The sequence below is a fragment of the Pinus tabuliformis genome, chromosome 1_1 (assembly GCF_031772625.1).
Source record: "Pinus tabuliformis cultivar Carrire ecotype Pingquan chromosome 1_1, CPIR1, whole genome shotgun sequence".
Taxonomy (NCBI): Eukaryota; Viridiplantae; Streptophyta; class Pinopsida; order Pinales; family Pinaceae; genus Pinus; species Pinus tabuliformis.
In genome coordinates, this window is record NC_142297.1 from 625,544,527 (window position 1) to 625,554,394 (window position 9,868).

Consider the following 9,868-nt stretch of genomic DNA (forward strand, 5'->3'; position numbering starts at 1 on the left):
GAAAACAGGTTGTTGCATTATGCTAGGGGATTGACGTGTGTTTATGTTACAAACATAATAATAAGCATCAATAACAATAAGTTAATTTATTAAATGACAAGTTCAGGGGTGCGTACTGTTTTACCTTGTGACTAGTAAATGTTATAAGTAAACCGTCACGAGGCTTGTTGTACTATCATCTTTCACATTCAAACAATTATCAACCAATATATCTTATATCTATAAAAATAACTCCCCCTTCACACATACAAACGAGAATTATTTGTTACATTGGGCTCAGATTTGCGTTTCTCCATACAAACTGGGCTAGAAATAACCGTCAAATATGATAACGTCGTCGTTCGTTGCCACCACCAATAATTGTACTCATCATTGTAGCTAATGCCACGATACTATATAAATTTCGTACATATATAAACCACCACCCACACTCTTCCATGCTCTACGATTAGCTAATAAGTAAATTGAGTGACCATTCATTCATTGTATGGTCCACGATCATACAATCAAGGGTTGAGTTAATTAGTCACCCGTTTCATTAATCAATCATTCGTAATCATCACATTTAAAATAGTCACTTTAATAAATATTTATTATTTATTACAAAGTCACTTTATAAAAGATAATTAATACATACACACATAAAAGTGGAGTCTGCAAAGAAAATGCCAAAGCCAAGATGATTAGCAATGACAAATTACATGTGGTAGTTAATGGATATAGAGACGAGGTCAATAACATAAGAAATTGTTGGTGCAAAAATAGTTGGGAGAAGAAAAAGAGTGAATTGATAAAATCAATAAAATAATAAAAGAAAGAAGAAAGAATTAACAAGTTGATGGAAGATTTCGAGAATCAATGGAAAATCATATTAAGAATGAGAAATGATGACAAGGACAGAATAACAAGAATATGTAATTTCAAAGGAAAAAGAATTGACTAGCTAACTGAGAGGGTAGATGCGTCAATTGCAAAACCCTTAACATACTCAAAACCAACATTGAGTCAAGAATCACAAATTACAAGTGAACAACAACATCAAGAAACACTTGAAGTAGTTTTTTCAAGCATCAAGTATTACAAACAAAGATTATCAATAAAATAAAAAAGGAACCAATGAAATATGATGGTAAAGGCCATAAAGGAACAATCATTTGGGTCAACAAAATGAAGGAATTTTTTTAATTGAACCCTCGGTTAGGTGAAGATAAAAAATAATGACAACCTCCAATAACTTAAAAGAGGAAGCTCATTCTTTTCATTAGCAAAGGTTCACGACTACCATGTTGAAAAGATTCCATGACGAGGAAGACGATGATTTAGACACTAAATTTGTTATCTTAAACAAAAGGGGAACGTGAATGACTACATTCATGAATGGGGAGTTTTGGCCACAAGACAAAACATATTCACAAATGTACAATTGGTAAAAATGTACATCTATGAATTAAAGAATTACATCCATGGTGAAATAAAGATATGGAACCCTAAAACAATTGAGGATACTAGAGATGCGGTGAAATTAATTTATCAAAAATACAAGTTCAACAAGCCATCATTCACCAATGAAGATGAAAATCGATAACAGGATTCATATAAGAAGGGAGCAGACAAATGTACATATTGTGGATATAAATGGTCACCAGGGCACATGTGTCGCAATAAGAAATTATATATTGATGAAGTGTAGAAGTACTTAGATACATCTGATAGTGAATCAAAGAGAAGAAAAGAGAAGGAAAATAATTGTCGTAAGTGTGGGAAAATTTGGACACCAGGTGTAGATGAGAAGACACGTCATTGCGATACTATAAAATATTGAACGAAAAGAAAGTAGACGTACAAAAGATAGATGAAGAAAAGATTACAACATACAATGCATACTCAGACCACGATGATACATTGCAAAATCCATCACTAGATTCGATCTCATGTGGTTGGCAAAAATATAAATGAAGAAAATCAACTTTGGCAAAACATAATTAACCCAAAAGACCAAAAACAACCACCAGTTGCAAAATATGTTCTACCACACCTCAGGAAGCAAATATTCCAGTCTCCTGGCAAACAATAAAGTAATTGTATAGTTTCATTGACAAGCATGACTTGAAAACTACAACCTAGGACCATAACGCTTAAAGGAGTTGTTATCACTCCAGGAAGCTCTCCTAGGTTGTAGCTCGGAGATGTCTGGTAACATATAAATCTTCAATATTGTTCTCTGAACTATTGGAATGGATGATGGTTTGGATCAAGTCAGATGACTGTTTCAACTCTGTTTTCACTCAAGACATGCATGAACACCCTCAACTTTACAAGGCTTTAGACCACTAATGCTCAATAGTTTATAGATTTAATGAATAGATGAAGAATACTGACTGTACCGGCAGATGCATACATAACCACATATGAATGCCTAGCTACAGGAAGTAAATAAAGCTTACAAATCTAATTTATCAACACAGAGATAAGATGACAGTTATCTAGCATTAAATACAGAAGAAAACATGAATAACCTATTCAAGTGAAAGCTCTGAACAAAAGAGAAAATGGGAATTGAACATGTAACAACAAAAGAAGCTTCTATTGCTATGAGAAGCTAGAGTAGCAGAGTATCCACAGTCCCCAAAAGTTGAACCATTGTTACTCCGAATTTTCACATATTTATAGGCCCTTTACAATGCTCTCGGGCCTTTTGAGGCTCGAGAGGTCTTAATCTATCCCCTCTGTCTTTAACAACTTGATGCCTTGACCAGGCATGCGTGGGCTCAGAGGTTTCTTCTTCTAACAGCAGAGTAACTGCATTCTGGTAGTTTGCTGCAATGTCTGGGAGCTCGCTTGTGCAAGCGATGCTCCATGATCGTTTGTTGGTTGTGGTTGCATCATGTTGTTGCCTTTTTATCCCTCCAGCCATCTATCTCCTGGAAATCTGTCTCCCAGCCTCTGCTCTGTGATGGAATGGCTATCGGGCCTATGAAATCCTTGCAACGACCCCTTTCAAATGATAACCATGATTGTTTTCTATTTCACACAGAAAACGCTGCAACACTATGAAATCCCACCAATCTCTGTTTATTTCGGACTTCAAAAGTCCTTGAACTCTGTCTATTCCTCTATTGGGTCCGTCCTTATCGCTATCGCAAGTTGCAAGTGGCATGTTCCCTTGCTTCCATTTGTATTTTGGAATATGTTAAAAACACTGAAAATCATGAGAAATTTGCTTTGGTGGACCTGAAAAATTATATATTTTCATTCCCGAACCCTTTCGGGTTCGGGTCTTATCGCATATCACAAGTTGCTCCGGTCCTGCTCCAAGGTTCCCCTTTGTATTTTAGAAAATACGTCAAACTGCGAAAATGCATTGAAAATGGCCTTTCTGCGGACCTCAAATATTATGAAATAATATTTAGAATACCATCGGGTCCGGTTCATTGGGTCGCACACATATATGTGTGAAGGCCTCGCTCCATGGTGTTGCTCCGATGCGATATAGTGATGCGATCTGATCGCAATCGCATATCGCTCATGCCCCGAGCCATTGATAGCACTCTTCGTTAATCTCTGATAGTAATCCTGCGATGCGATGTGGGCCATCGATCTGCGCGCTTGATCGACGGTCCATGTTGCATCGCCGATCGTTGTCGCAAGTTCCATACAGTCTGCGCCGATATCCGCCGATTGTGACCTGCCGATCAGATCTAGATCGTTGATTGGCCAGATCTAACAGTTGTTATGCGTTTCACTGTTTATGCCTCTGGTACTTGGTTTTTCACTATTTCCTCTGGTTTTCTGCCTCCCGATAATGCTTTTCCGCCATTCTAAGGGTTCTTGACATGCGATTGTTTTGATCTTTGAATGATACTTAGGCAATTTTTGAAGACTTCAGGAGTGTTTTGGATCCATTTTGGGCCACATGCCGACAAGGCTAACAAGAGCCATAAAAGATAGAAATGTCATGATACTTGTATATTCTCACAGTACTCATAATTGCATGAACATTGTTCTTTCTAAATAACTTTATCTCTTTTTGTACTTAAGCAAAGATCTTACCATGGCAATTGCTAATGGACAAAATTTCATGGAAGTGGGAAAATGTCACAAAGTTTCAATTTGAATACAAGAACTAGAACTAGAAATAGAACTCTATGCTCTAACGCTCGAAGAGATTGGTATCGTGCTAGGTGAGGAATGGTTAATGAAGTTGGCAAGCTATAATACGAACCTTGAAGAACAATTCGTGGAATTTAATTAACAATGCCAACAATATAAATTTTATGGTGTTGAAGCTTCCACTCTTAAAGAAGATGCAACCATATACAGGAAGCTCACCAACACTGAAAGCGTGAACAAAGTCAAACCCATAAAAATAGATAAAATGTCATTCCATGGAAAATGGCTCAACTATAGAAAATTATATTTATTATGATTAGAGGACAAAGCATTCATTAAGAGGCCTACACACAATACTAAACATAAATAATAATAAGTAGTTAAATAATTAAATGAAAATTCAGGGGGCACATACCCTTTTCCCTTGTGACTAGTCAATTCTTTAAGTAAATTGTCATAAGGCTTTTTGTATTGTCATCCTTCATATTCAATCAACGTAACTTATATCTATAAAATTATTTTTTATCTTCACACATATAAACAAGGATTATTTGTTACAATTTCCAATAACCTAGAAAATGCATATTTGCTATAGCGGGGCCTCTCCATTACCAAGGAAGAGGGCATCAAATTTTTGAAAGTTCTAGGGGACTTAATGATTATAATCAAAGCCAATGTTGTGTAGAACTAATTTTGGAGGAAATAAGCTCCATTCCCTTATTTGCAAAACCAAACAAATCTTAATTCATTTTGATCAAATGTGATGGCTACTATCTTAGCAAACCACAACGCTAGTACAAGGGAACAACAAATTGTTACTATCTCAGCAAACCACAGTGTTGGTACAAGGGAACAACAAATCGTTGCTATCTCATCAAACCATAGTGCTGGTATAAGGGAACAACAAATCGTTTTTCCCCAGTTTCAATGTCTGCAAACGCAGGTGTTGCTGCAAGGGAACAACAAATCGTTTTTCTAGTTCAAACTTCTGCAAACACAGGCATTGGTGCAAGGGAGTAGCAAGTCATTTTTTCCAGCCACGCAGTCTGTAAAAACACAATTTAAAGATCCCTTCGTAACACCCCAACCAAGGATCTTTTTGGAAAATCGCTTGTGACTTACCAAATAGACCCTGCTCTACACAAAACCTAGATGCTATAATTTCGAATTTCGTCTTCATTTAATCATAAATTGACCACAAATTTGATGGTGGTTTTCCCTTACGAATTTTCTTTCCTTTGTTGGCTTGATTCAGAGTACCCTATATTCTTGAATCTATAATGTAAATGACTCTTTCCAATATAAAATCTTGGATGCAAAAGCATTGGATTAGAAGATTAACTAAAATCTGATTCTTCAGGTTCTCATTTAAATGTAAATAACAGAGAAAATACAGTGCATGAATTCCTCATTCAATACAACAATTTAAAGACCAAATCAATTTCAATCTCCAGATATTAATATTATGGTTCACAAACCTCACAAGCGCATATGCAAATAACTGTCTCACACACACTTACAAACTCGATTTGCTAATAAAAAAAACCACTGGTCTAAGAAATGATGTTCAATTAACTTCAATCTGACACAGAGACAGGAAAAAAAACAGCGTACCTCTCTCCCACACCAAAAACTTCCACCAAAAATGTTCCTCCTCTCTCAAAAACTAAAAGTAATTGTCCAAGAAATGAGTTCATGGATGTGAACCAATTTCCCGTAGACATAACTACCTACTAGCTATAAAATCATTTCTTTTAACTAGATATTCCTAACTAATATTAACTAAATATCAAAAAAAATTCACAAATAAACTTTAAAATGTTCTAGCCTTGGCATGTGACCAATCCATCACATTGTTAGGCTCTTGTTTTGACTTTAATAACTTATCATTTTTTATGTGCTCAGCCTAATCCACCTGCATCAGAATCCCCAAGAAAGAAAAAAATTATGAGCTCTTGCTCATAAGATCTTCTATAGAATGACCTGCTTTTTGTAGTGTCGCTTCATCCATCCAAGTAGAATCCTCCATTGGACGACCTTTCCACTTCACAAGATATTCCAAGTATTCTTTCCTTCTGGTCTTATTGGCAACACTTGTATCCAAAATCTGTTCAGCCTCTAAACTCTTTGCCATAGGCATTTGCTTCAACCACTGTTGTTCCTTCCCTTCATCCTGGTCAAGATTCCCAAAAGCTTGATCCGCATCACCAACTGTGTAGGGATACAAATCTGCTACATTAAAAATGGGTGAAATGCCAATTCCTTGAGGTAACTCCAACTCATAAGCATTCGCTGAAATTTTTGCAGAGGATCTTACAAGGTCCTATTTTCTTCATTGTCAATTTGTATTATTCTCCCCTTGGAAACCTCTATTTTCTTAGGTGAGCTAGGACCACATCTCCCACATCTCCCACTTCAAAGTTTACCACTTTCCCGTGTAAATTTGCTCGTTGCTTGTAGTTTTTGCTTGTATATTGTAATCTACGTTTTACTTGCTCGTGCGGGTCACCCATCGCTGTTGCAAAATCCTCTCCATCATCACTTCTATGCTCAAGCTTTCCCAAATCTCTTAGCTCACAAATTCCCCTCAGATGCATGTCGTACAAGATCTGAAATGGACTCTTTCATGTGCTCCTATTTGGTGAGTCATTATATGCAAACTCAATCTGGGCTAGCACATGATCCCACTACTTTGGTCGATCACCTACTAAACTCAACAAATTACCCAAAATCATGTTTACAACCTTTGTTTGACCATCAGACTTTGGATGATAGGTTGAGCTAAAATTTAGCTTAGTGCCAAGTTTCTTCCACAAGGTCCTCCAGAAATGTCTAGTGGATCTTGTGTCCCTGTCAGAGATTATACTTAGTGGCAACCCATGCAACCGAACAATCTCATCAAAAAACAAATTAGCCACATGGGTAACATCACTAGTTTTGGAACACAAAATAAAATAAGCCATCTTAGTAAATCTATCCACAACTACAAGGATTAAATCATTACCTTGTTGAGTTCTCAGTAAACCCAGAACAAAGTCCATACTCACCGAATCCCAAGGTCTGTTGGGAATGGGTAATGGCATGTATAATCCAGCATTTTGACTTCTCCCTTCGCATGTTGACATACCTTGCACTTACTCACATACCTTTGTACATCTGCCTTCATCTTAGGCCAAAAATAGAAGTGACTCAGCTGCCCAAGTGTTTTCTCAACACCAAAGTGTCCAACCAACCCACCATTATGCTTTTCTTGGACAAAGTTTCCCCTCATTGAGCAATTGGGAATACATGGTTGGTTGTTCTTGAACAATAGCCCATCCTACAACATAAACTCTTTCCATGGATTGTTGCCCCTATTGACGAGATTTTTACACGCTGCAAAAACTTCTTTAAAATCAACATCTATGTCATATAAGTCCTTCAAATAATCAACGCCTAAAATTTGTCTTTGACTTTCCTGCATGATTAAGCATCTCCTACTAAAGGCGTTGACAACCTTATTTTCCTTCCCACTAATGTGCTTCAAAACCAAAGTGGAATTTTGAAGGAACTCCATGCAATTTGCATGTTTATGATTTAACTTATGTTGCTGCATAACGTATTGTAAGGCAGAATTATCTGTGTATAGAACAAATTTGTTAGGCATCAAGTAATGCCTCCAATGCTTCAAAGCTTGAACAACTGCATAAAATTATTTGTCATAGGAAGAGTATTTATGTTTTGACTCATTTAACTTCTCGCTGAAATATGCAACGAGCTTATCTTCTTGGCTCAGTACAACTCCAATGGTTGTCCCACTAGCATCACATCTCACTTGAAAGGGTTGATTGAAGTCTAGCAACTTTAACACCAGCTTCTCAGTGACCTTCTTCTTCAATAGTTGAATTTTTTTCTTTATATTGCTGCTATCCAATAAAATGGCTGCCTATTCTTCTTGATGGTGTCAATGATAGGTGCACAAATTCCACTAAAATTCCTGATAAATTTTATGTAGAAGTTGGCTAAGCCATGAAAACTTCTCACCTAAAAAATGTTCTTAGGTGAGGGCCAATTTACAATTGCCTCTATCTTCTCCGGATCCATTTTCAAGCAATCATAAGAAATGAAAAAACCCAAGTATACAAGCTCACTCTTCGTAAAAGAACACTTCTTCATGTTAATCAACAACTTTTCTTGCTACAATCTCTCTAAAACATACTTCAAATGTCTCAAGTGCTCTTCTTTAGTTTGACTGAAAAATAAAATGTCATCCAAGTAAACAATGGCAAACTTACCAGTGAACTCCTTCAAGACTTCCTTCATTAGCCACATAAATGTATTGGGTGCATTTGACAAGCCAAATGGCATGACCATCCACTCATACAAGCCTTCATTGGTCTTGAAAGGTTTCTTCACTCGTCTCCTTCTCTGATCTGAATTTGATGATAACCACTTTTCAGGTCAATCTTTGAGAAGTAAGTTTCGCCATCCAAGCAATCCATCATATCATCCATCTATGGCAATGGAAACCTGTAATGAATGGTGATCTTGTTGATTGCTCTAGATTCAGTGTGCATTCTCCATTCTCCACCCTTCTTTGGACTTAGTACTGTAGATACGACACACAGAATCAAACTTTATATTTGTCCAACAATTCTGGACTTGCTTCCTCACTTCCTCATTCTCTTTGGGTGTCATTCTATATGTAGCCTTGTTCGGAAGACTTGCTCCTGGTATCAAGTTTATGTGATGACTGATGCTTCAATTGGGTGTCAATTCACTTGGCAATTCATCAACTACAATATCATGAAACTCATGCAACAACTCCCAAAATTCAATAGGTAAATCTACAATTTTAGTGTGTAGAAGTACTACCTTTGGCTTGCAAATCACTGCATAGCTTACCTCTTCTTCTTCCATCTGTTGTAGAAATTCCTTTCCACTAAGTAGCAATGCTTTCGGGCTACTTGTTTCAGTTGTACCTTCCTCTTTTAATGGTACAATAGTGTGCTTTATGCCATCCTTTTCGAACTTATAACAATTGCTCTCTCCATCATGTATCACCTTCCTATCAAAATGCCATGGGTGACCCAAAAGGATGTGACAAGCGTCCAATGGCGTTATGTCACAGAGCACCTTGTCTTTATACCTGCCTATCTGAAACTCAACTTCACTTTGTTCATGCACCAACAATTCGTGTCCTTTTTGCAACCACGATGGGGTGCTTTATCTTTTCCAACCCCAATTTTTCCACCATTTCTTGGGAAACCAGTTTGTTCTTACTTTCGTTGTCAATCACCAATTTGCAACATTTGCCTTTTGCCTTACACATTGTCATGAATAAGGATTTCCTTTGGATTGGTTCAACAGTCTCCTTTGTTGGTTTTAACAGGACTTTGTGCATCATCAACACCTCTCCAGTCTCTGGCGCATTCTCTACCTCAGTTACTGGTGCCTCTACTGCTTCGGTTTGAGCTATGTATGCACCTCGATGTCCCGTATTGTCATTCTCAAGACATTCAAAAGATCGGTGACCCAATTTGTTACATCTGTAACACTGGTAGATAGTCTCTTAGCTTCTTCCTCTACCTCTACCTCTTTGGTAAGGTCTTCCTCCTTTGTTTCCACCTTCTTTTTATGACTGCCCTTAACGATTTGAGTTGCCTTCATCATTCTTTTGCGTAGGAAACTTTCCTCTTCCATTTGTCTGTCCTTTCCCTTTAGAAAAACCACATCCTCTGCTAGAGCTTTGCTTCCTATATATATTTTCTTCTGCCTT